The sequence below is a fragment of the Cricetulus griseus genome, chromosome X, assembly GCF_003668045.3.
Source record: "Cricetulus griseus strain 17A/GY chromosome X, alternate assembly CriGri-PICRH-1.0, whole genome shotgun sequence".
NCBI lineage: Eukaryota > Metazoa > Chordata > Mammalia > Rodentia > Cricetidae > Cricetulus > Cricetulus griseus.
Genome location: NC_048604.1, coordinates 62,327,501 through 62,354,559, shown reverse-complemented (window position 1 = coordinate 62,354,559; position 27,059 = coordinate 62,327,501). Strand labels below are relative to the sequence as shown.

General features: G+C 39.2%; 1 long non-coding RNA gene across 1 annotated transcript in view; it reads left to right on the top strand.

Annotated features, from left to right (window-relative positions):
* LOC103163044 overlaps positions 1-27,059 on the top strand; it is a 154,845-nt gene that overhangs the window by 90,430 nt on the left and 37,356 nt on the right. The window lies entirely within an intron of this gene.

Here is a 27,059-nt window from a genome sequence, read left to right as displayed (position 1 = left end):
TTGTTGAAAAACAACAAACAAACATAAAAGTGACTAAGGCCAGACAGTGGTGTCATACACCTTTAATCTCGGCACTTGGGACACTGAGGCAAGCAGATCTCAGTGAGTTTGAAGGCAGCCTGGTCTACAGAGCAAGTTTCAGGACAGCCAGGGCTACACAGAGAAACCCTGTCTCAAAAAGAAAAAAATAAAAACAAAAACCAAATAAAATAAAGTGACTAAAGAGGAAACAGTCACAAAATCCCAAAAAGTAAGCTAAAATAATTTTAACATTACAAAAACAAACTCCCCGAACAGGAGATGAGAACTAGGAAATTAGAAAATATATTGTGAAACACATATGCCATAAATGTTCAGAAAAAAACAAATTTCACAAAAACACCATCCTCAACTTTTACATAAAATCACTGCAAAAGTAGAGAGGTGGGGAGGAAATGGGAGAGTTGGGGGAGAAGAAAGGATATGATCAAAATATATTGAATGATAAGACATAAATAAAAATATAAATTATTCATAAAATGAACCCATTCAAAAAGAAGGAAAAAGTAACCAAGTAGCATTTTTTTAGAATTCAAAATTTAGAGTGATAGAACAAGTCAAAACTATAGTGATACATTTAGCAAGCAAAATGGCACTGAGAGGGTAATAAGATACAGAAAACAACTTACTGTAAATCAGAAATAGAAAACTCTGATACTTTAAGTGACCAAATCTGGGAACAAAATTAAACATTAAAGAAAAAATTGTTTTCAGAATATACAAACTAGATGAAATAGGGTATTGAGTAAAAATAATAGATTATGCTTTGAAAGATGAGATATAGGAGATAAGATGCAAAAAAACCTTAAAGAAGAAAGCAAGTGAAATTGGATAAGTATTTTAATGTAATAAAGGCTAAAGCATATCGAAGAGGAACTAACATTCAGATACTAGGAAACCAGGAATTAAGAGATTAAGATGCTAAACAACAGAAAAGAACCAATCTTAAAATCTATGATTCAAGAAAATGTAACAGAAATGAAAAAGCATAATACATTTACTATTAAGGATTATTACATAGCTGAAAGTATCAACAAAGACTGAGAAATACCATGGCATATTCTTGTAGATTTATTGAGCTGTTAAAAAAATAGATAATATCACTCCTCCCTCTTTGAAACTGGATTCCAGAGTTCAGCTCAGTGTTTAGCGTCATGACCAGGCTGGAGAAACCCACAGAAACAGATGACCTGAACAAGGGGGAGCTCATGGACCCCAGACTGATAGGTGGGAAACCAGCATGGGACTGTTCCAGACACCCTGAACGAGGAGGTCAGTTTGGAGGTCTTAGCAATCTATGAGACCACTGGTAGTGGATCATTATTTATCCCTAGTACACAAATGGACTTTGGGAGCCCACTCCACATAGCCACTCTCTCAGCCTAGACACATAGGGGAGGGCCTAGACCCTGCTCCAAATGATATGACAGACTTTGAAGATCCCCATGGAAGGCCTCATCCTCCCTGGGGAGCAAAAAGGGGTTGGGATGGGGGTTGGTGGGGAGCAGGGGAGGAGGGGAGGGAGAGGGAACTGGGATTGACATGTAAAAGAAGCTTGTTTCTAATTTAAATAAAAAATAAACAAAAATGGATAATACTCTATAGGCATCTAGATGATTCTCTCTTTAAGATTCTCTCTCTCACTGTGTGTGTGTGTGTGTGTGTGTGTGTGTGTGTGTGTGAGAGAGAGAGAGAGAGAGAGAGAGAGAGAGAGAGAGAGAGAGAGAGTGTTCATATGCATGCGCAGCATGTAAGTGCAGGCTTCCCTGGAGGCTTGAAGAGGATGTCATATGGGATCCTCAGGAGCTGGAGTTGCAGGAGGTTGTGAGCAACCAGGATAAGCTCTGGGAACCAAACTCACATCCTCTTCAAGAGCAAGAAGCTCCCTTAACTGCTTAGCCATCTCTCCATGTCTCCATCCCCCAGACCACACAGATTAATTTTTCCCCAAAGGAACATGTGTCGTTGTCTAGAGACATCTCTGGCAATCACAAAATAGCTTGCACAGACTATAAATTTTATTAAAGATTTTTATAAAGCACAGAACAGAAACCCACATACAAAAATGTTATTCAGCCAAAAACAATATCAATATTGCTAAGATTTAGAACCCCTGACCTAAGCCTGATACACTGGTGCATATCTGGAATACCAACTGCTCCAGAGACAAGGGTGGAACCATGCCTTGAACTTGAGAGTTTGAGAACAGCCTGGGAAATATACTGAGATATGATATAAAGTGATCTGGACAAATACGGCAAATGGCTTAGGAAGAAAATTCAGTGACCATTATCTTTTTTAACAGAAACACTTCAAGCCAGAATAAAAGAAGGAAAATCATATATTTAAGGCATGCAAAAATGTAAGGTCAGATGTAAAAACAGGTGGTGAGCATTGAATATACCGGATAATATATTCAGTTATAGGAGAACAAAGACAGCATTAAATAAAAAGAATGTAAACTTCAATCACTGCTCAAGGAATATAGCTATAACAGAATTTTTGTTCTATTCATTTATTTTGTATTAAAGTGTATTATAAAGCACCATCATCAAGAATGTAGGAGACAGTTACACACCATATTATAACTAGAAATATATGCTTTGTGGGAGTTAGGAGCTCTCTTTAGGGGCTTTATTATCTTCCTTGATTCCCACTACCAGAAACTCCATAGCCTTCTCACATAGGTTCCATAAAATGAGATCATATAGGTTCAGGGCCATGTGGTGATAGAAGCCAATTTCAGAAGTTTCGTTGATGACTCCTGAAGGGAGGATGCTATCTGCCTGAGGTTTCTTCTGATTAACTAGCTCTTCAAGACAGAAACGTTCTTTTGGATTTGCTGCATGCTTAGACAGGCAGTTGTCCCTGAACTCTTCTGCATCATGAGTGAGCCTTCTTAGCACTTTAACTGTTTCAACTCCATCCTACTTTTGCCACTTTTCTCAGTGTATTCTCAATGTATTTGCTTAACCATTCTAGAAGACTGCAGTAGGTTCTGCTGCTCACATCTCAGAGCCTGATCTTTGACAGAAACATGTATAATCTTGTAAGTCCCAATAGCAAATCTAACTTCAATATGAGGGACCCCACGAGGAGCTGGATGAAATCTCATCAAAATAAACTACACAAAGTTCATAGACTTCCATTCTCAGTCTCACTCCCCCTCCGTTTTAAACCTTACTTGAGTCTGTTCAGCAGCAGCAGTAAAACACTTGGCTTTTATGGTTTAGCATAATGACATTCCTGATGACTAAGATTAGTAAATATACTTCTCAAAGTTTTAAAACTCCATGACACAGAAGAGAATTAATTCTAGGAGCAGGATATATGCGACCTCACTGGTTAATAAGCCATTCTGCATGACAGCTTCAAAGTGTGTAGGGCCCTCAGCATACATAGCCTAACTTGTCACTTGTTCAAAATTATCCTGAGTAGTTTGTTGAATCTATGTAACTCATGCTGCCTTCTGCATCTTGCAAAACTTTTTATTCAGAGTCATACTCCTCTGATTAGATCAGCAATGATCCTTACAAAGTGAGCCTAGCCAATGTCATATTTACGTGGGTGTGCTAGAATCCTCTACTGTAAAATACAGCAAATCGTTCTGAACAGATGAGATGCTTTCATATATAACTTTCTCGGCAGCTACCTGAACCCTTTAGCATGCAATGGTTTTGATGAAATACATCCTCTGTGACTTTCTACCTACTGTGTTATAATCAGGGCTGGTTGAGGTTTTTAGTATCTAAGAGAGTATCCCCATTCGTAGATTTCTTTTTTTTCTTTTCTTTTTCTTTTTTCCCGAGACAGGGTTTCTCTGTGTAGCTTTGGAGCCTATCCTGGCACTTACTCTGTAGACCAAGCTGCCCTTGAACTACCAGAGATCTGCCTGCCTCTGTCTCCCAAGTGCTGGGATTAAAGGTGTGTGCCACCAACGCCCAGCAGTAGATTTCATTTCAAATATTTCTGTTTGTTTCTAGGGTAAGAAATATTCAAAATATCTGTCACTTAAATTATATTCAGCAATGATTTTTGTCTCTGTATTTTTCATATTCACCTTTGTATGTGACAGGGGTGTATTTAAATGCATTCTCAGGATCAAACTCAGGCACTAATCCCCTGCTATTGCAAGACATACCAACTGAGCCATATCTCTAGCCACTGATATATAAGATACAATATATTATATACATATTCATATGCACATTTATTTATACAAAGACATGAACATAGAAGGGACCATGTAGGGGAAAGATCAGCAAGAGTGAGATGGAGACAATGGAGGGTGATCGTGACAAATATGAGCAAAGTGCAATTACATACATGTATGAGAATGTCATAATAAACACATGCTTTGAGATGCTGATTCAGTATGTGGCCCTGGCTTTCCTGGAGCTTTGTTTGTAGACCAAGATGGCCTCAAATTCACCAAGATCCATCTACTTCTGCCTCCTGAATGCTAGCATTAAAGCCATTATTTTGTATAGCTACATTGCATAGCCATTTCATCCCATAATTGGACTATTCCTCTCTGGGAAAAGCCTCTTTAATAAAAGTTTTTTTTAAAAAAAAGAAACTTTTAAGATTCAGAAAGTAAACAAAATGTTCAAGTGTCAGGAGGACCCTGATATTTACAACCTTCACAAGCTGGTTGCCAGGGAGAAAGAGGCAGCAACAATTTCAGAGGGGAAAGAAATCCTGTTTTGTTAAGGAGCCTGCAAAATGTGCAGTATTGGTGGGGATGCAGCTTTCAAGACTCATCACTGTACTGGGGTAGGCTTTTTGTTGATGATGCAGCTGCTTTTGTATTATCCCTGCTCCTGTTTAGTAGTGCCTCCTTATACCCCTTCATGTAATCTCTGCTTCACTAAACTACACATGGGTGGAATTAAATCTTTGATCTGTTGTTAGAGCCTTATGACATTTGTTAGACATTTGTTAATGGTTCCCCAAGAGAATCCATACAGTTTACCAAAATAGTTATTTCTAATAAAATATATACAAGTGAGGTTTTTTTATAGTTGTCACATGTATGTATGTATGTGCTCACAAATATATAAATACGACCTGTTCAGTTCATTTAGTGTTACTTGTGTGTATACTATTTCAGGACTGACTGCTTGAAATTCATGATTGCACCTAAAACCCTAAAAATTAATTTCAACTTCATCTGATGATTTGGATTCATTTACCTTGAAATCCAGTAAGCAAACGAAATAGAGCATTTTTCCTGTAATTCAGTCAGCTTTTGAGTGCTAGGACAAAACCCATGGTATAGTGACCTTGAGGAAGAAAGCTACAAGACATTAAAAAGGTTTCCACATAATAAAAGAAGAAATTGTAGAAGTGGAGTATTTCATTTTGTGGGAATGGAGAGATCAGTGGTTAAGAGCATTTACTGTTCTTGCAGAGGATCTGAGTTCAGTTCCCAGCACCCACACGGCGGCTCACAACTGCCTGGAATACCAGTTCCAGGGGGAATCTCATGCCATCTCTGGCCTCTGTAGGCACCAGGCATGAAGGTAGTATACACATATATACATGCAGGCAAACACTTAAACACATAAAAAGAAAACAAGTCTTTTAAAATGTTTCACTTTGTAGCTTCAATGAATTAATGACTCTTATATCAAGCCTCCAAAATTGCAAGCATCACAAAAAGAGAAGCAAAATCATGCATCCTAGTTAAAGAATACAATTCTAGAGCTGCATTGTTCAGTAGTTAAGTACACTAGCTTTTGCAGAGGTCCTGAACTCAGTTCTGAACCTTTACATAGACACAACCCACTGTAGCTCCAGCTCCTGGACTCTGTAATTCCAGGAATCCAGATGCATTCGTGTGCTGATACCCACATGCAGATACGAGTACCTACATGTAATTAAAATAATAATAATTCTGTCTTTTTGATTTTTATATTTTTGAGACAGGGCTTCTCTGTCTTGGAATTTGCTCTGTGGCCCAGGCTGACCTTGAACTCACAGAGCCTCTGCCTCCTACCTGCCTCTGCCTCCTAGTGCTGAGATGAAAGGCATGCACCACCATCACCTAAAAAAAATATTTTTTAAGGAATGCAATTCTACCTATAGTTTTGCAAACAAGAACTAGTATAAGGTGAATGGAATCTTAGATTCAGCTGTAAATTGTAGGACATATAAATAATGTCATTTTAAAAAGACGAACTTCATTTGACTGAGAAAATGTATGAGTAAATTAGTCCAAGTTATTCAACAGACAAATGTAAGGAGGAGAAAACGCTGGACTGAACTTAAAATATGCAGCATTTTAACTGGCAAAACTAAATTAGAGTTCAAATTACGTATTCATAAATGCTAGCTGGGTACAATAACATTCCCTTCAGTAAAAATAATTTAACATCAAATCTCACTAATGACAAATTTTCTTGCATTCATTTAGTTAATATTACATGTGATTTTTCCAAATTCATCTTGGAATGATTTGCTCTTTCAAAAATGTTATGTGTTTAATAATAAGGCAAAGAAACACTTTAAAACAATAAACTTTTCAATAAAATGTCAAGGAACAATTTACCTCAAGTAATAATTTCCCTGTGCAAATACTTTTTTACTTGATGGATAAAATTTTGAAAAATATGATCATTAAGAACCACAATATTAATTCCCTGAATTTTGTTTGTTAGTAACTATCTGTATTTTACAATAAGGTAATAATATGGGTGGAAATAGTAAATGAGTTTTTAACATTTGAACTACATTTTGTATTTGTAGAAAATCAGCTAATTATTCAAAATGCTTTCCTTATTAAAATCAGAAATTTCATATCCATAAACAAAATGAAATAATAAGCTATGTGCTCTTGTCATCTCACACAAAGCATCATTGCAATGGTTTGCTGAACTCTTTGTTACTGGCATGAATATTTTCAATCTATGCAGAAATGTAAGACTGTAATACTTTAATGAATGCTTGTCTTCATATGGAAAATAAGACAATGAAGCATAAGGAATACACTTATACTGTCATATTTGAGTGAATGTCATTACTGTAAACTGCATAAGGACTAGTTTTGGGGTTATCTCAGTATTGTGAGGGAATTTATCATTCTCAGAAGATACCATTTCTGAGAGCTTTATAATTTGCTTTAAAAATTGTGAATAAAATATGCCAATTGCTAGACACAATATGCAAATGGTAACTATTACTTTTTTTGGTTTTTCGAGACAGGGTTTCTCTGTGTAGCTCTGGAGCCTATCCTGGCACTCGCTCTGTAGACCAAGCTGGCCTTGAACTCACAGAGATCCTCCTGAGTGCTGGGATTAAAGGCGTGTGCCACCAACACCCGGCAGTAACTATTACTTAACTATTATTTTCTTCTGTCATCACTGTTTCATTCAAATATTTCATTCAGAAAACAGAACCCGAAAGTTCAACAGATTATATAGACTGTATGCAGAGAATGTCTTTTTTTTCACAAAGATACAGAGAAAATATGTTTGCTGAAAAGCTAAGTTTGATAAATGCACAAAAATAACTTTAAGACTACCAGACACCATGCTGGGCATTGGTGGCGCACGCCTTTAATCCCAGCACTCGGGAGGCAGAGGCAGGCAGATCTCTGTGAGTTCGAGCCCAGCCTGGTCTACAAGAGCTAGTTCCAGGACAGTCTCCAAAGCCACAGAGGAACCCTGTCTCGAAAAACCCAAAAAAAAAAAAAAAAGACTACCAGACACCAAGACTCTTTCTATCACCTAAAACTGATAGCAGGTAGAAACTAGATTTATGATGGTAAGTTTGGTGACTGGAAAAATTGTTGCAGAAGGATCATTTTAAATATCTTTATTTTTTCAATGGTTTTGAACTACACAAAGAAAAAAATATTTGTGATATGATCTTTCAGAGTTGTTGAAATGTTATCTGGGTTTTTTTTGGAATTTTAAAAACTGGATCTCATATAGCCTACATTAGCCTCAAGAATCATTAATGTAGCAAGGATAAGTTTATATGTGTTTTATTATATGAACACTTTGCCTGTATGTCTGTATGTGCTCCACATGCATGTCTGGCACTTCTTTGTTCCTCAAACATAGACTATTATAGAAATGCACAAGTGGTTCTAAATGCCGAGAATAGATGACCATGAGTGCCCATCATCATCTGATAAATGTACAGCAGAATCTACACCTAAGGCTCAGGGAATATTGGGGGTAGAAAGATTGCAAGAACCAGAGGACTAGGGAATCTGCCTTGAGATAATAACCTCTATATGTGACAGGGAAGCTACAGCCATGAAATCTCAACAGCATGGTCACCTGTATAAGACCAGAATAGTAATGACAGTTGACATAGCACTGTGGATAGGGGAAGTCTCACAAGGCCTCATTCTTAGATAAAAAGCTATAGTCAATTAATGATTGCTAAGAGAGAGATAATTAGTCTTCCTTGGGGATGAACTTCCTAATTGATTATCCAATGACAGTTGACCAGTCCTAAAAACATATACATATGAGCACCACTAAATGGACTCATCATGTTGCATTTTACACGTATGCACCAATAAAGAAGAAGATGTCATGAATTTGAGAGGGAACAGAAGAACATAGGAGGATTTGGAGTGGGGAGAGGATGAACAAATGAAAGTCTCAAAAAATTTAAAAGTTTAAATAAAACAAAATTGCTAAAGATGAAAGTAGGAAACTATACTAATGAAAAAATGAAAGTCATATCTTCCTTGTGGCGGTTACTGAAAGTTAACACGACAAAATTTGGTAGACGTATACATATGCATACATGCACATTTGCTAAGTATGATAAGTAGTGAGGTTAGAGTGCCTATATCAATTTATTGGTTTTGATATTATAGCATGGCTCTACAGAGTCTTGATTTAAGAAGACATGGAACTTCTCTACACATTCACTTGCAGCTGTATGGGAATCATTAATTGTTTCGGAAGAGAAGTTTCATGGGACTGGGGCAATAGCTCAGATAGCACAAACTTCCTGTGCAAGCATCAGGATCTGAGTTTCACCCACGTTAAAACAGCCAAGTGTAATAGAGCAGACCTGAAACCCAGGGACAAGAAGATGGAATCAGGAGTATCCTTGGGGCTCACTGACTGTCCAGTTTAGCCTGGTCTGCCACGTCTAGGACAAGTGAGGGACCCTAACTCAAAAAACCCCATGGAGAACAGCACCTGAGGTTGACCTCTAACCTCCACACGCACTGACACTGACACACATAGGAGCACCTGCAGTACAACCCCCACCCCTCCCCACACACACCATTTCATAATAAGCAATTCACTGAGAATTTCAAAAGTTACTGCTTAGATTCTCACTATCAAAAACTCTCATTTCAAAATACATAGGAAAGTTGGCAGGTGAAATTTTTGTATGCCAGTATTGAATATTATTGAAATAATTGGTTTAATGTTTTGTCTCAGTGGTCAAAAATTCTCATGATGAACAGCCACCTACACAAAAAGGGTTGAATAAGTAAGAATAAAAAGTAGAATATAATTGTAAAACTTCACCACATGGGGCTACAGAGATGGCTCTGAAATTAAGAGTACTTGCTGCTCTTTCAGCCCACCTGGATTCAGTTCCTAAGCACCCAGGTAATGGTTCACAGCCATCCTTAACTCTGTTTTAGGGGATGCAGCACTCTCTTCTGGCCTCCTCTGGCACCAGGCATACATACGGTGCACTTATATACATGCAGGCAAAAACCTCATACATATAAAGTTAATAAAAATATATTTAAAAACTCATCATGAAATGAAGCCAGACAAGACTAAAACCAAAATTAGGACAGAATGATATAAAGAATCTTTGGCCCAACTTAATACCTGAAGAGAACAACAAGTCTGAACCCACTGTGTTTATATAGCTTGAATAGTGGCCAGTGTGAAATAATAGCGATCATATTTACTTTCCCAGTACAAATGATGGGAAGATAAGATACAAGTTTTCCATGGTGCTTTGGCATTAGGCAAGAGAGAAAAACAATTTTGAAGGGACACTGAAAAGAACTGCAGTGAGCCCAACAACTGCTTTGGCTTTCTGCATTGAGGAATTTCAAGTCCAGTGTACATTTGAAGTGTGAGATTCCATAAAACTCACAGGGAAGAGCACTGGAAAAGAGAGAACAGGATAGATAAAGAACTTAAAAGATCTACTGTATCCCTCTACATGCAGATGAGGAAAGCACTTTCATCCACAGAAAGAACCTCTTGAAGAGAACAAAACCCAGTGATTATTCATGGCTAATAGCAATGCCTATTTACCATACTACTACTACTAATAATAATAATAATAATAGTAGTATTAACAATAATAATCTATAACAATTTTATAAGTTGTGACTATAAGGATATATTACAAAGTGGACCTATCAGGTAATGGAATAGGTCTGCATCTTGACTTCACTGGTGATTCCACATATCTATGTGAGATGATGTAATTATGTGTGCCCATGGTATGATTTTAACTATTTGTTTTGAGCTTGTACTATAGTTACCTAAAATAAAGCTACTGGCAAGCACTATTAACTTTGCAACTTTGTGTGAATCCATATTTGAGAATAAGACATGTGAAAACTACTTAGCACTGGGAAATCCTCATGTGACCAAATATACCTACAGTTCAGGAAAACCTGAAAATAAAGTAGAAAAATATTTGAAGAAAGAATGGCTTAAATTTGCTCCAATTTGGTGGAAGCTATAAGTCACAAGCCCCAAAATTTGAACAAATCACAGACCTAAGAAACATGAGAAACAGTACCAATATGAATATCAGAATCAAGTTGTTTAAACCAACAATTAAAAAGAAATCTTTCACAATGTTCAGGGAGAAAATATTTCAGATACAGAGGAACATTGATAAGTGTGACAGAAACTTTCTTTGAAAAAAAGATCTAAAAGACAAAAAAAAGTTTGATTCCCTGGAAACCTGCAGTCCACTCCAGCCTGGGAAGCAGGTAGATTAACTGAAGATTTTCACCTCTCCCTTCATTTCACAAAAACAATCCCCAGGCTCATTTTCAGCTCTGTAGCAGAAAACCTGCTGCAGCCTCCTTTTCCTCCCACCCCCATCTCAGTGGCTAACATGGATCTTTCCCTCCTAACTTCCCTTCCCCCACTCATTGCATTACCCCAGGCCCCAGCTCCAGCACCATTCCTTGGGAAGCTGCAGGCCACTCCTGCCAGGGAAACAGATAAGCTAACTGCATACCTTCACCTCTCACTCTGTTTCTGCAAGTCTGATCCTCCAGTCTCTTCTCCAGCTCTGTAGCAGAACACCTGTTGAGGCCTCCCCTTCCTTCCTGCCCCACCCATCTCCAAGGTACCACACAGATCTCCCCCCCTCTTACTCTATGCCTGTATCATTTAGACAAAGGAGCAGCCTACATAATGGGAAAAGCATTTTACTAACCACACATCTGATAGAGGTCTAATATCCAAAATTTATAAAGAACTAGAAAAACTAGATATTAAGTAAACAAACAGCCGGACGTTGGTGGCACACGCCTTTAATCCCAGCATTTGGGAGGCAGAGGCAGGTGGATCTCTGTGAGTTCGAGGCCAGCCTGGTCTCCAGAGCGAGTGCCAGGATAGCTACACAGAGAAACCCTGTCTGGAAAAACCAAAAAAAAAAAAAAAGAAAAGAAAATAAAGAAAACAAACAACCCAAATAAAAATGGGGTACAGATATAAACAGAGAATTAGAGAATTCTCAAAAGAAGAAACTCAAATAGCTAAGAAACACTTAAAAGGTCCAACATCCTTAATCATCAGGATACTGCAAATGAAAGCTACTTTGACATTTCCTCTAACACCTGCCATAATGGCTAAGATAAATAAAACAAATAACAGCACATGCTGGTGAGAATGTTGAATATCATCCATTGCTAGTGGGAGTGGAAACTTGTACAGCCACTATGGAAATCAGTGTGGCAGAAAACCTATATGACAGATAGATAGATAGATAGATAGATAGATAGATAGATAGATAGATAGATAGATAGATCACTTAAAAAGTAGCATGATCAAGCTGGGTGTTGGTGGTGCACACTTTAATCCCAGAACTTTGGAGGCAGAGGCAGGTGGATCTGTGTGAGTTCGAGGCCAGCCTGGTCTACAGAGTAAGTGCCATGACAGGCTCCAAAGGAATATAGAGAAACACTGTCTCAAAAAACCAAAAAAAAAAAAAATGATCTACAGTGTAGATTCTATGCCTTTTGCTTGACTATTATTTAAGAAGTAGAGAAGATGGGGCTGGAGAGATAGTTCAGTGACTTAGAGCATTTGCTTTTTCTTGCAGAGAACTGCAGTTTGACTGCAAGCACCTCCATTGGGTGACTCACAACTATTTTAACTTTAGCTTCAGGAGATTCAACACCCTTTTCTAGTTTCTGTGTGAACTGCATTCACAGGCACATATTGTCTTTCTGAGACATATGGGCAAGTGAAGTAGAGTACAAAATATCTTTGAAGAGGCAATTAAAATACTTAATAATAATAGATTATTGGTGATAGGACAATGGATGTTCCACTAAATACTTTAACTGTCCCTGTAGTTTTCAGTAGCTGTGGCTATAAACAGTGCACTTTTTTTTTTCTAGTTTTGTATTCTTTTTTTTTTTTAATTTTATTTTATTTTATTAGTTCTAGTTAGGGAACAAGCTTATTTCAAGTCCCTTCTCCCTCTCCCTCCCCTCACCCCCAAACTTTCTCCCCCACCCCCAGCCCATCCCCCCAACCCCATCCACCCACTACTCCCCAGGCAGGGTAGGGCCCTCAACGGGAGCTCAGCAAAGTCCACCAAGTCTTCCTATGCTGATCCTGGGCCCTTCCCCATGTGTCCAGGGCCAGAGTGTAACCCTTCATATGGGATGGGCTCTCAAAGTCCCTTCTTGCACCAGGGAAAAATACTAATCCACTACCAGAGGCTCCCTGGAGTGCAGAGGCCTCCTTATTGACATCTATGTTCTGGGGTCTGGATCAGTCTTGTACAGGCCTCCTGGACAGCATCTGGGGTCGATGTGCTCTCCCTTGTTCAGGCCAACAGTTCCTGTGGGTTTCTCCATCCTAGTACAGACCCCTTCGTTCTTCATTCCTCCCTCTCTTCAACTAAATTCCCGATTTCGGCTCATTGTATATCTGTGGATGTCTGTCTCTGTTTCCATCAGCCACTGGGTGAGGGCTCTAGGATGGCATAAAGAGAAGTCATCAATCTCATTTTAGGGGGAGGGTTTTTAGGTTATCCTCTCCACCATTGCCTGGATTGTCAGATCGTGTCATCCTTGTAGGTCTCTGGAGATCTCCCTGGTTCCTGATCCCTTCTCGGGCCTACAGTGGCTCCCTCTGATATCGTTTCTCTCATCTTGCTCTCTTTCCTCTATTCTTCCCCCAACTCAATGTTTCTGCCCCTCCATTTCCTCTCCTCTTCTCCTCTTCTCTTGCTCTTATTGTAGCAGCTCCTTCCCCCCCCACCCTCATGCCCCCAATTAGTTCGGGAGTTCATGCCATTTCCATTCCTGGGGACCATTTAACCCTTAGAGTCCTTCATGTTTCCTAGTTTCTTTGGTGAAGAGCATTATATACTGGTAGTCTTTTGTTCTATGTCTAAAATTCATATATCAGTGAGTACATACCTTGCTTGTCTTTTTGTGACTGGGTTACCTCACTCAGGATGGTTTCCTCTAGTTCCATCCATTTGCCTGCGAATTTCAAGATTCCATTGCTTTTTTCTGCTGAGTAGTACTCCATTGTATAAATGTACCACATTTTCTCAATCCATTCTTCAATAGAGGGGCATCTAGGTTGTTTCCAGGTTCTGGCTATTACAAACAATGCTGCTATGAACATGGTTGAACATATGTCCTTGTTGTAAGTACATGCCCTATTTGGGTATATACCCAAGAGAGGAATGGCTGGATCTTGAGGTACACTGATTCCCATTTTTCTGAGCAACCGCCATACTGATTTCCAGAGTGGTCTTACAAGATCGCACTCCCACCAGCAATGGAGGAGTGTTCCTTTTTCTCCACATCCTCTCCAGCATAGATTGTCATTGGTGTTTTTTATTTTAGCCATTCTGACAGGCGTGAGATGGTATCTCAGAGTTTAAACAGTGCACTTTTTACAGTCTAGAAACAGTCCGGAAAGCCAAACACATGACAAGTTAGTTTCAAGAGCCATAACGATATTGCATGAGGTTAGTAAGTGTTCCAGATTAGCTTCATGGATTCTCGGAGAACATGTAAAATTGCTGGGACAGAGAAAAGGCAACAAGCATCAAGACTGCAGGGGAAGATTTGTCCCAATTCCCGCATGTGCTTCTTGCATTTTGGATGTTGTTCAAACAGAAACAAAGAAAACTTTTGTTATGGACAATCTTTTAAAGGGTGTTTATATAGCAAACAGCTTTGGAAGATACAAGGCCACCTTGAGGGATAGAAGGAACATATTTGAATTGACCATAATGAAGCTAGTATCTTCTTTAAGGACAATGTTGGACAGTCTTGCCCACAGTTCTTTTGAAAGACTGGTGTTGGGCTGGCAGGATGTCTCAGTGGGTAAGGGCACTTACCTCCAAGCCTGACTGCCTGAGTTTGATCCCCACCACCCACACAATGGAAGGAGAGAACCAATTCCCTTAAGTTAAGCTCTGGTCTCCACATGTATATCCTGGTACTTTCACATGTGCTCAGGATCCCTCCGCTCTAATGAAAACTCTAAGCGTGCACAGTATCTACCTGGACATCAGTCTGTCTGTAATGCCTTCATGGGAACTGGAATGTGTTTCAGTCATACACTGGTTTGGATTGCTACAACAGAATACCATAGAATTAACAAACTCAAACATTTGTTTCTAGTAGTTCTGCCTTCCGGAAGGTCCAAGGTCTAAATACCAGAAAAAAAAAAAAAAAGTTTGATGAAGGCTTTCTTCCTGGTTTACAGATAGCCATTGTCCCATGCCCTCACATCTCATATCTTCCTAAGGAGAGAAGGGAGGCAGGCTTGAAAGCAAGGCAAATTGTGTTCTGTCCCTTCTTATAAGGTTACTCATTTTCATCATGACAACTCAAAGGCAAGGAAATTTACCTCTCCAAGACCCCATCTCCTTACATTAATGTCATGCTGAGAGTTTGGTCACACATTTTTCAGTTCATAACGGGAGCAAAGGTGGCAGGTAGGGGAACAAATACAACCCGGAATCTCATGTTGTCCGCATGCCATGAATAACAACATCTTCTGTTTCTCGTCTTCTATGAGGATTAATAAAATAATGGCGGCTAACATGATAAACTGAAAGGAAGGTAAAACTCCAGGCCATGCATAATTATTTCCAAAACTCTATTAGCATATACTAATTGTACATTGTAGTTGGATTCAGTGTGTTATTTCTATTTACACATGAAGCATGAACTTTTCAAATCTAACTTCTGTTTTTTGTAATTTTATTATTTTTTGTAATTAATTTTTTAGTTCAAATTAGGAACAAGCTTGCTTCAAATGTCAATCCCTTCTCCTTCCCTCCCCCTAGCCCTCCCCCCAACCCCCCATCTGCCCCCACCCCATCCACCCTCCACTCCCCAGGCAGGGTAGGGCCCTCCATGGGGCTCCTCAAAGTCCACCATATCATCCTGGGCCAGGCCTAGGCCCTGCCCCATGTGTCCAGGCCAAAAGTGCATCCCTTCACGTGGGATGGGCTCTCAAAGTCCCTTCTTACACTAGGGAAAAATATTAATCCACTACCAGGGGCCCCCTAGAGTGCGGAGACCTCCTCATTGATATCCGTGTTCAGGGGTCTGATTCAGTCCTGTGCTGGCCTCCCAGACAGCAGTCTGGGGTCCATGTGCTCCCCCTTGTTCAGGCCAGCTGATTCTGTGGGTTTCACCAGGCTGGTACCGACCTCTTTGATGTTCATTCCCCCCTCTCTGCAACTAGGTTCCAGAGTTCAGTTCAGTGTATATCTGTGGATGTCTGCCTCTGCTTCCATCAGCCACTGGATGAGGGCTCTAGGATAAAAAGTAGTCATCAGTCTCATTATAAGGGAAGGGCGTTTAGGTTATCCTTTCCACCATTGTCAGTTCTTGTCATCCGTGTAGATCTCTGGAAATCTCCCTAGTGCCAGATTTCTCTTCAGACCTATAATAGCTCCCTCTGCTATGGTATCTCTCATCCTGCTCTCCCCTATTCTTCCCCCAACTCAACATTTCTGGTCCTCCATTTCTTCCTCTCCCCTCCTCTTCTCACCCTCTCATTCTGCCAGCTCCCTGTCCCCTAGTCTCATGCTCCCAATTAGCTAATGAGATCCTGCCCCTTCCCATATTCTGGGGTCCATGCATTTATCCTTAGAGTCCTTCTTGTTTCCTAGTTTCTTTGGTGAAGAGGATTGTAGGCTGGTAATCCTTTGCTCTACGTATATGAGTGGAGTACTACTCAGCAGAAAAAAGTAACGGAATCTTGAAATTCGCAGGCAAATGGATGGAACTAGAAGAAACCATCCTGAGTGAGGTAACTTCTGTTTTTTTTTTTTTTAACCTTCTTCTATGTACCCCATCTCAGTCTCTAAAATCACTACCTTAATTTCAAGTTGAGTTTTCAGCCTTCAGAATATGAGAAACAACATGCAATACTTACCTTACTTTGTCTGCCTTGTTTTTACACTTGATGTTTTTCCACTGCCATGTGTGTTGTTGCAAATGGCGGGCTTTCATTCTTCTCTATGGGCAAATAATAGTGCATATTTGCACAGTTTACAAATTGAGCTCTGCATTCTGTTTCTTCATTCATCTCCTATTGGGGACCTAGACTGACTCTTAGCTGTTAGGCATGTTGCTACAGTAAGTGTGAGTGAGTATACGGGTCTTTCTTTAAATGGGTATCCAGAATGGTCTAGTGGAATTCCCTTAAATTATTGATTTTCTCTTGTATATTTTAGGGACTTTTCTTTACCTTGTAGCTTTGTCAGCTTGACTTGCTCCCCACTGCAAATGGTAGTGCACTGTTGCTGGTACTATATGACATCAGGAAAGTCCTGTGAGCCCTTTTTGGCTATGTGTGTCTGAGAACAGATAATCTTTTTTCTTCCCTATTCCCATCTCTTTATCTCTAGCATGCTCCTGAGACAGAATGGCGTCCAGAGCCATGGAGTTATGCAAGACCCTCTCATGTCCCCGAAGGCCTAGCAGCAGCTAGAGTCATGGTGCTCTGTCGCTTCCTTGTTGGTAGCATGAGCCTGGGAATGGCAGAAGCAGAAAGAATATTTTCACTCCTCACGCTGGTGTGATTTGACATATGGTTGATCATGCCCTTGCTTTTTTGGGGGAGGAGGGCAAATACCCTTAGCTCTTGATTATGTGACTGCATTCATTTCCCTCCATGTGACAATACTTATACCTTCTAGTGCAAGGCACCCAGCTATCTTAGATTCCAGTCCTAACCTGAGCTGGGTTTTCAAGGCACCTGCCTGCTGAGCCAATACTGTGGAATGTCTCTGATGATTCAAAGATGGGAAAATTCAAGGGTTTCTTCTTGCTTTTGAAGCCAAACTCAGACAATGATAACATCGCAAGACGGCTCCAGGTTCCAGAACCTTAGGGAGTACACTGGAGATGTTGTGATATTCTTTTCCAAAGGAGGACTATCATGCAGATAACCAGGCTACTTATAAGTGTTCTGCAAACCTGTAAGGATTGTGAAACTTTACAGTAATTACAATGGACAGAATTCACACTAGTAGAGTTTGCTAGGACTCTGTATTCCACCCTTGCTGCTTTCAAAAGGGAGACACCCACTCCCCCTAGCTGTGGAGCCGTGGTGTCAAATGCCAGGACACTGTGTCCTAGGTCTCCAAATCTTTTATTAGACATTTTATTCATTTGTATTTTATTTACATTGATGTTTTGCCTGCATGTATGTTTCTGTGAGTGCCAGATCCCCTGGAACAGGAGTTATAGACAGCTTTGAGCTGCCATGTGGGTGCTAGGATTTGAACCTGGGTCCTCTGGAAGAGCTTTATTAAATATGCATGTATTTTTCTTATATGCATCCACCAATTCAAATTGTTTTGATGAATTTCAAAGTGTGTTTTAAGAGTTAGCATTCTATTCTTCAAACAACCCAGCATTCATAACTATAATACAAAAACTTAGTGGTTTTTTTTCTCTTGGGGATTTTAGACTTCTGTTGCTGTTGTCAAATAATAATAGGTGAAAAGCTCACCATAAACTAGCTGAAATCAAAACAATAACAGGCTTAAGGCAAGCGACCAGGTAGAGTGAATTCTCATTCAGAAATTCTGGGGAAGAATGTACTGGTCTGTTCATGGTATGGGCTGAATTAGTTCCTTGTAGCTATTGGCATAAGGTACCTGATTTCTAACTACTATAAACCAAAGGCCATTCTCAGCTCCTAAAGACACTTATATTACTTACCATGTATCCCTGTTCATACCTGGGGCCTTCCAATTAACAATCAAGAATGTCCCTTGTACTGGATCTCTTGTGCTTTGAATCTGTTTGACTTCTTAGTCTCTGACATTTACACACAGGTTTAAAGGAATTGCAATTGCAGTCTCACCCATATTGTCACTCTTTCTTAAAGGTGACTGCATGTAACTTCACCTATTCAAGAGAGTTTTCTATTTCATTTTCCTAGGGATTATATCAGTCACACAACCGAGACTTCAAATTTTGCCTGTGATTTGAAATAGAAATATATTGGGTGCTACATTCCATAAGTTTAAACAAATTCATTTACCCCAGGAAGCTGCAGAGTCATAGAAAAAAACATCTATTTAATTCTGTAAGAAAACTCTCCAAACATTTCCAAAAGTGGTTGTGCCACTTTATCCTCCCACCAAGAAACAGAGTTTGGGTTGCTTTAACTCATCACTAACATTTTATGTGGTTGAATTTAATGTTAGCCTTTCTAGCAAATTGTAATCATCTGTTACTGTGGTTTGTGTTTCTTATTTCTTTGGTGATTTTTTTTGTAAATGGGTTCAAATGCTTATTGGCCATTTGTGTGCTTCCTTTGTGGAGTGTCTGTTCAAATATTTCACACATTTTAATTTGGGTCTTTTGTAATTGAGTTTAAGGACTTATTTACACGTTGTGCAGTCCAGTCTTGATCCAATTATATGTTTTTTGCAAATATTTTTCCTAGTTTGTAGTTTGATTAGTAATTTCCTTAATGATGTGTTTTGATGATCAGCTTTAAAATTAGATGAAGTCTAATTGATTTTTAAGCACAATGCCACTATGGGTCAAGAGGAAAAAGATGTCCTTTACCAAAAAACAGCATGTTACCCACAGTGACAGGAAGTAGCACCAGGGAAGAGACACCTTTGTGTGATGTCGTGGCATATCACTGATTAAGATTACCTGTTAAAATATGTATTCACAAGTACAAAAATAACAGAGTGCATGTTAGATTGGAGCAGGAATTGTTGTGTAAACTTGGATCTTTTAAAAGTCTTGAGAAGCTTAGTAAATAACTGTTGTCTTTTGTGTGTGTAAGTGTATGCTGCATGCATGTGTTTGTGAGAGTGTGTATAAGTAAGTATGAATGCATGTGCATGTATGTGTAGGCCAGAGGTCAATGTCAAGTTAATAACATTTCATTATGATATTTTCATACATGCACATAACATTTGGATGGAATTCTCAACAGATGCCTGTGAAATCCCCTTGATCTACAATGTTATTTCACTCTGATACTCTATTTTCTGTCAGGATGACCTGCCTATATTTAAGAGTGAGGTATTAACATTACCTACTATTACTGTGTTGAGTTAACATGGGACTCTATATCTAGTACTATTTATTTTATAAAACTACATGCACATCACATTCATAGTTAGAATTGTGTCTCTTCGACAGACTTTTCCATTAGTCAATAAGAGGTGATCTTCTTTCTGCCTCCTGATGAGTTTCAGTTTGGAGTCTGTTTTCTTAGATATTAGAATAGTGATGCCATCTTGAGTCCTCCTTCCATCTTTTACATAAAATAATACCTTTTTGGTAAGATACTCTTTGATGAGGTGATGTGTGTTTTTGGAGACAGAAAATTGATAAATTTTATACTTGTCAACTTCTTTGTCTTTTGTCTGTCATACATGCATATGTGTGTGTTTGGTGTATACATGTGCATATATGTATGTGTGTGTGTATACTCAGCTGTCCGTGCATGTATGGAGGCCAGAGGTTGACACTGAGTATATTCTTCTGCTGTGCTACACCATGGTTTTATGACAGAAGCTCTTTGTCTTAGGGTTTTTATTGCTATGATAAACACCATCACTATCAGTAACTTGGGCAATAAGGGGTCTATTTCACCCTGTAGATTACAGTCCATTGTGGGAAGAAGTCACTGCAGGAACCTGGAGGCAGGGGCTGATGCAGCTGTCATAGAGGAGTGCTGCTTACTGGCTTCCTCCTCATGGATTACTCAGGGGTGGCACCACCAACAGTGACCTAGGCCCTTCCACATTAATCATGAATAAAGAAAATTTACAAAGCCAGATATGGTGGCACACACCTCTAATCCCAGCACTGGGGAGACAGAGGCAGGCAGATCTCTATGAGTTCAAGGCCAGCCTGTTCTATAGAGTGAGTTCCAGGATATTCAGGGCTGTTGAACAAAGAAACCCTGTTTTAAAAAGCAAAACAAAGTAAAAAAGGAGCACCAGAGCCTTGCCGCAGGCCAATGACATGTGGGGATTTTCTTAACTGAGGTTCCCTCTTCCAAAAAGTCTCCAGCTTGTGTCAAATTGACATAAAACTAAAGAAAACTATCTTTCATCCAACATGGGGCTTGCCATTTCAGGTAGACCGCCTGGTCTATGAGCCCCTTGGATATCTGAGTGTCTCTGCTTCCATCTAGCTGAGAGGTTACTGGTGTGTGCCTTCACGCTGAACTTTTCTATGAATGCTAGTGTTATGAACTCGGGTTCTCATGCTTGCACAGTATTTTACCCACTGACTCACCTTCAGGTCTTGCTTTTTTAATACAATCTGCAACTCTATCTTTTTTCTCTTTGTTTTTATTGTTTTAAGATAGGTTTTTTTCTCTGTGTATCTCTGGCTGTCCAGAAACTTGTTACGTAGTCCAGGCCTGCACTTGACTGACTGGGTCATCTCCATGGCCCACATAATTATACATAATTATAGCACTCAAAATCTTACTCCCCACAAGTGAAATTTTTATCTTTTGTATGTCTTTATGCTACCTCAAGATTCTCTACTTTTTCTTAATAACTTCAGAGTTAGCTAGCCAATTATAAGTATTGTTTTATTTTTGTTTAGATATCTGTATTGAGGTAAGCCTTGTTTGTCACCTGTTTATTTAATTGCTTCTTCTGCTTGTTGAATGAAAAGGTATAGCTGTACCTGGGAGTAAACACACAATTCTTCTATTTACTGTGTCCTGGTGTTACAAAACAGAAGCAAAATATTGACTCCATAACTTAAATAACACCCTTATAGTTTTGCTATACATTTATGTTTATAAACTTCCAAATACATTATGGACATAAATGTGAGAAAGCCACTTGTTGACTCAGTTGTAGAAAGATCATTAGGGAACCCAAGATCATCCAAAGTATCTCTAAGATGAAACAGTTCTAAAGCATTATTTGCCATTTTCATTCTCATTATTCTACAATGAATACTTAGAAAGGCTGCAATATATATGAACTAACAATAGATTGCATTAAAAAGCATATTGAAAAGCTAGTGATTTCCTAAGCCAAATAATGAGGTTTGCAAGTCTGTAAAACTGTGCCATTCTTATTATTTTTAGAATATAGTCCACTTTTCATTAGCTTGTTATTCCTGTTTCATAATGGATTGTAAAAGCCAGGAGGGGTCAAGGACACCACATGAAAACTCACAGAATCAAATAACTTGGACTCATAGGGTCTCACAGAGACTGAACTGACAACCAAGGAACCTTCATGAGACTGAGTTAGGCACTCTGCATATATGTTCCAGCTGTATTGCTTGGTCGTTTTGTGAAACTCCTAAATGTGGGAATTAGGGCTGTCTCTGACTTTTTATTGGCTTTTGGTACCTGACTCCTCATACTGGGTTGCCTTCCCCAGCCTTAATACATGGGGAGGTGCTTAGTCTTACTACAACTTGATATGTCATGTTTTGTTGATACTCATGGGAGACCTGTCTTTTCCTGAACAAAAAAAGGAAGAGGAGTGGGTTGTGGCTGGGAACAGAGGGGGTTTGGGGAGGAGGTACTGGGAGGATAGGAGGGAGGAGAAACTGTGGCTGGGATGTAAAAGAAATAAATACATTTATTTCTAAAAAAGGAGAGAAAACTAGAAGTAGGCTGAGGCTATATAATCTCAAAATCTGCCCCCAGTGCCATAAATCCTCCAGCAGGGTTACAACACATAAACCTCCCCGGACCAAATGTTTCAGGTACCAGAAAAATTTCTCATTCATACCACCATCAGCTGCATGTTATCTTACTAAAATTGAAGTAATATTATTCTAATAGTAAAATATTTCCTAAACAGAAGACACATCTGAAGAGGAATCACTTTATGGACAATCTTTCATCTTTAAAACCTGGTCAGAATTAGCAGATTTGTTATACACTCTCCAAAGAAAATAGAATTGCAGCCAGATGTGGTGGTACAAGCTTTTAATTCTAGCACTTAGGAGGCAGGGGCAGGAGGATCTCTATGAGTTCAAGGCCAGACTGGTCTACATAGAGAGTTCCAGGACAACCAGGACTATGTAGAAAGACTCTGTCTTTACGAAAAAAGAGAGAAAATTGTGCAGAAAAAAAAAATTAGGGAAAGATTCTATTGAATGTCTTTTATACATAATCATGAATACTTTATACCAAATATTCATTGTCTTGTGATTTAACATATTAAATAATTTTGTGTATATTAGCTGTGATTTTATACATATGAAGTAAATATCACTCATGTGGTTACCTGTATTCAAGATCTGTGAAATGTAGTGAGATGTGTCTATGCACACACAGTGTGTGTAACAATGCTAAATGAAGCCAGGCGTTGGTGGCTCACGCCTTTAATCCCAGCACTCGGGAGGCAGGAGCAGGCGGATCTCTGTGAGTTCGAGACCAGCCTGGTCTATAAGAGCTAGTTCCAGGACAGCCTCCAAAGCCACAGGGAAACCCTGTCTCGAAAAACAAACAAACAAACAAAAAACCAAACAAACAATGCTAAATGAATATGAATGCATATGTTGATTTCTCCCAGTACATTGGCCTTCTCAGGTTTTACCTTATCCTACAATGTTGTTACATCATATAAAATGGTAAATTGATTGAAGTAGTAAACATATAAGAATACACATACATGATCCCCACCTAGAGGTAGCACATTAAAATACAAACATTAGGGTTTTTTTGTTTTTGTTTTTGTTTTGAGACAGACAGGCTTTCTCTGTGTAGCTTTGAGCCTATCCTGACACTCATTCTGGAGACCAGGCTGGCCTCAAACTTACAGAGATCCACCTACCTCTGCCTCCCGGGTGCTGGGATCAAAGGTGTGCACCACCAACGCCCGGCACAAACATTAGTTTATAAAAAGAAAAAAAATAATAAAATGTCTTTGGATATCTCTAAGCCTGTAAGCATGTAAAAAGATTAAGAAAATAAATAAAAGGAGTATTTTTATAGAATTGATATAATGCTATTGTTCTATAATATAACTATCAGAAAAACAAATTATAGTAAACACTTTAATTTATCTGTAAATCTGTCTTAAAGCATCCACTATCTAAATAGGTATTATTAATTATATTTTGTAGCCCTCTTATCTCTATAGCCTACCTTATCTCTATACTTTACCTTGTGGGAGTCATCACATTAGAAAATGGCTACTCAAGAATGTCTGCTATTGTTAGGCAGGCAATCATTTGTGTATTGAGATTATGGAGAACATGGTAAAGCAACTTTCCAGTGTACACTGTGTTTATTCACATCTCACACAAGAGGGAAGATAGATGAAATAATATCATGAGAGGAAGACTACCTTCATCTTGGCAAAAACTCACTTCCTCGGGTTTTGGTACCTTCATCACTATACCTAGCTTTAGAAACCTATGAAGAAGGGATGGGATACCTCAGTGGCTAAGAGTATGTGCTTCAAGTTTTGTTCCTAGCACCCATGCCCAGCATTTGATTTCAGCTCCTAAGACCAGATTCCTTTGGTCTCTCCAGGCACCTATAGTCATTGTAACTGTGCCCCCTATACATATAACTAAAAAAATAGGTCTTTTAAAAAGAAATTAGAAGAGTGATTATTAGGGGTACTGGGTGCAAGGGTTGAAAAAGTGTGGATTTGTGTGAAGAATGAGCTGTTTTACACATGTGTAGAAATATCCCAGTGTGAAAGCAATGAATTGGTAAAATTAATCTGTACTAATATAAACAATTAAGAAGTAGCGTAGCAGCACCAAATTTTTAAAAATCAACATAACAAAACGTACATATTTAAACTGTACCTTCCAAATTACTTTCAAGGAATCAACAAAAGAATATGTCTTGAGGAAATAAGATTATCAATGTTTTAATAACACCAATTTGAAACATATTCTATAAAATGCATGTATCTGACAAAATATGTCAAATTTGTGAAAAATTAGGCCATAGACAGTTATTAAAAGAAACCCTGTATGTAGCCTATGATTAAGTTCGAAAACCACAACCTCCAATTGCTATCTCTTGCTGCTTCATTTGTCAATCAAACACTAGACTTAGAAGGGAGCTTTATCATGAATATACCCTCTAAATTCTAGACTACTTCTTCAAAAGCAATTTCAGCAGTCGTTAGTATCAAATTTTATGAAATGAATCATTTATAAATTGCAGAACTCTTCATTACATTAGGATATTATGAACACAATTGCAATCGGGGGCTCTATTTCTAGTTTTTAATTAGTAATTGCTTCTGTTTTAAGACTACCTAAGCAAGAAAGACAAAGCTAAAACTATCAGAATCTTCATTTGTAACCTGGGGCACTGAAACAGATATATGCCACTACTCATAAAGAATCCTTATTTCATATGGAATGCTGGGGGCCTAGTTGATGAATTTCTGGGTGTAGTTAATTCCTTTAATCATCACTGTGAACAAATAACAAATAAAAAGCAACAGAACTGGAGTAAGATTCATTCCATCTCATGGTGTAAGGGAAGGCAGGCCAGCAGGTGACTCCTTGGTGGTGGGAGCATCAAGTGGCTTGTTCACATCTCAGTAACTAAAAAGCAGAGGAAGGAACAGAAGCAGAGCTAAGCTGTGCACCTTGAGACATGTTTTCCGGGATAAGCCACTTATTTCAACAAGGCCTCACTTCCTAAAGGCTCCACAAGCTTCGAAATCAGCATTCTAGGGCAAATATTCAAATGCATGGACCTATGCGGGATCCTTTATATTCATACAATAACATTATGTCTCTGACACCCCATGGTCATCTCATAAGGAAAAATGCATTCAGTCCAACTTCAAAACCCCCAATAATCTTACTGTTTCAACAGTGTTTAGAAGTCCAAAGTCTGTGTGATGGCAATTAAGGTAGTCATCAACCTCATTATAGAGGAAGGGCATTTAAGGTAGCCTCTCCACTATTGCCTAGCTTCTTAATTGGGATCATCCTTGTGGATTCCTGGGAATTTCCCTAGTGCCGGGTTTCTTGTTAAGTCAAATAATAGCGCACTCTATCAAGGTATCCCTTTCCTTGCAAGAGATACCTTGCAAGACTCGACCTTCCTGATCCCCCATGTTCTCCTCCACTTTCCCTTCTCTCCCTCCTCTCCCTCTTACCTCTCTCTCCCCTCCCCCCATGATCCCAATTTACTTAGGAGATCTTGTCCCTTTCCCCTTCTCTGGGTCGGGGGGAAGGTCCATGTATGTCTCTCTTAGGGTCCTCCTTGTTTCCTAGCTTCTCTGGGGTTGTTGATTGTAGGCTGGTTATCCTTTGCTCTATGTCTAATATCCACTTATACATGAGTACATACCATGTTTGTCTCTCTGTGTCTGGGTTACCTCACTCAGGATGGTTTCTTCTAGTTCCATCCATTTGCCTGCAAATTTCAAGATGTCATTGTTTTGTACCACTGAGTAGTACTCCATTGTGTAAATGTACCACATTTTCTTTATCCATTCTAAGCACAGATTCACAGCTTATCACTGAGCTGAACTCCTGGAGTCCAATTATAGAGAGGGAGGGTGGAGTGATGACCAAAGGGGTCAAGAACATATTGGGGAAACCCACAGAAACAGCTGACCTGAGCAAATGGGAGCTCATGGACTCCAGATTGACAGATGGGGAACATGCATAAGACCAAACGAGGCCCCTGAACATGGGTGTCAGTTGTAGGGGGAGCTTGGACAGTCTATGGTGCCCCTGGCAGTGGAACCAGTATTTATCCCTAGTGCATGAACTGGTGTTTTGGAGCTCATTCCCTATGGAAGGATACTCTCTCAGCCTAGATGCAAGGAGGAGGGCCTTGGTCCTGCCCCAAATGATGTGACAGACTTTGATGATCCCCTACGGGAGGCCTCACCCTCTCTGAGGAGTGGGTGGGGGTGGGATGGAGGGATGGTGGGGGGAGTGGGAGGACAGGAAGGTGGGGAAACTGGGATTGGTATGTAAAATAACATTGTTTTTAATGTAAATAAAAAATTGAAAAAAAAAGTCCAAAGTCACCGGCGGTGGTGACACATGCCTTTAATCCCTGTACTCTGGAGACAGGCAGGTGACTCTCTGAGTTTGAGACCAGCCTTGTCTACAGAGCAAGTTCCAGAATAGCCAGGACTGTTATATAGAGAAACCTTGTCTCAGAAAACAAAACAACAAAAAGTCCAAAGTATTTTTCTGAGACTCCTGCAATGTTTTATTTTATTTTTCAAAAGCCAGGTGATATAATTCTCCTATACAATGGCCCAGGGTAACAAGTTTTCTTCTAAAAAAAAAGATGAAACTTGAACAAAGTAACAACAAATCAAAGCACTATTGAGAATTACCGGGACAA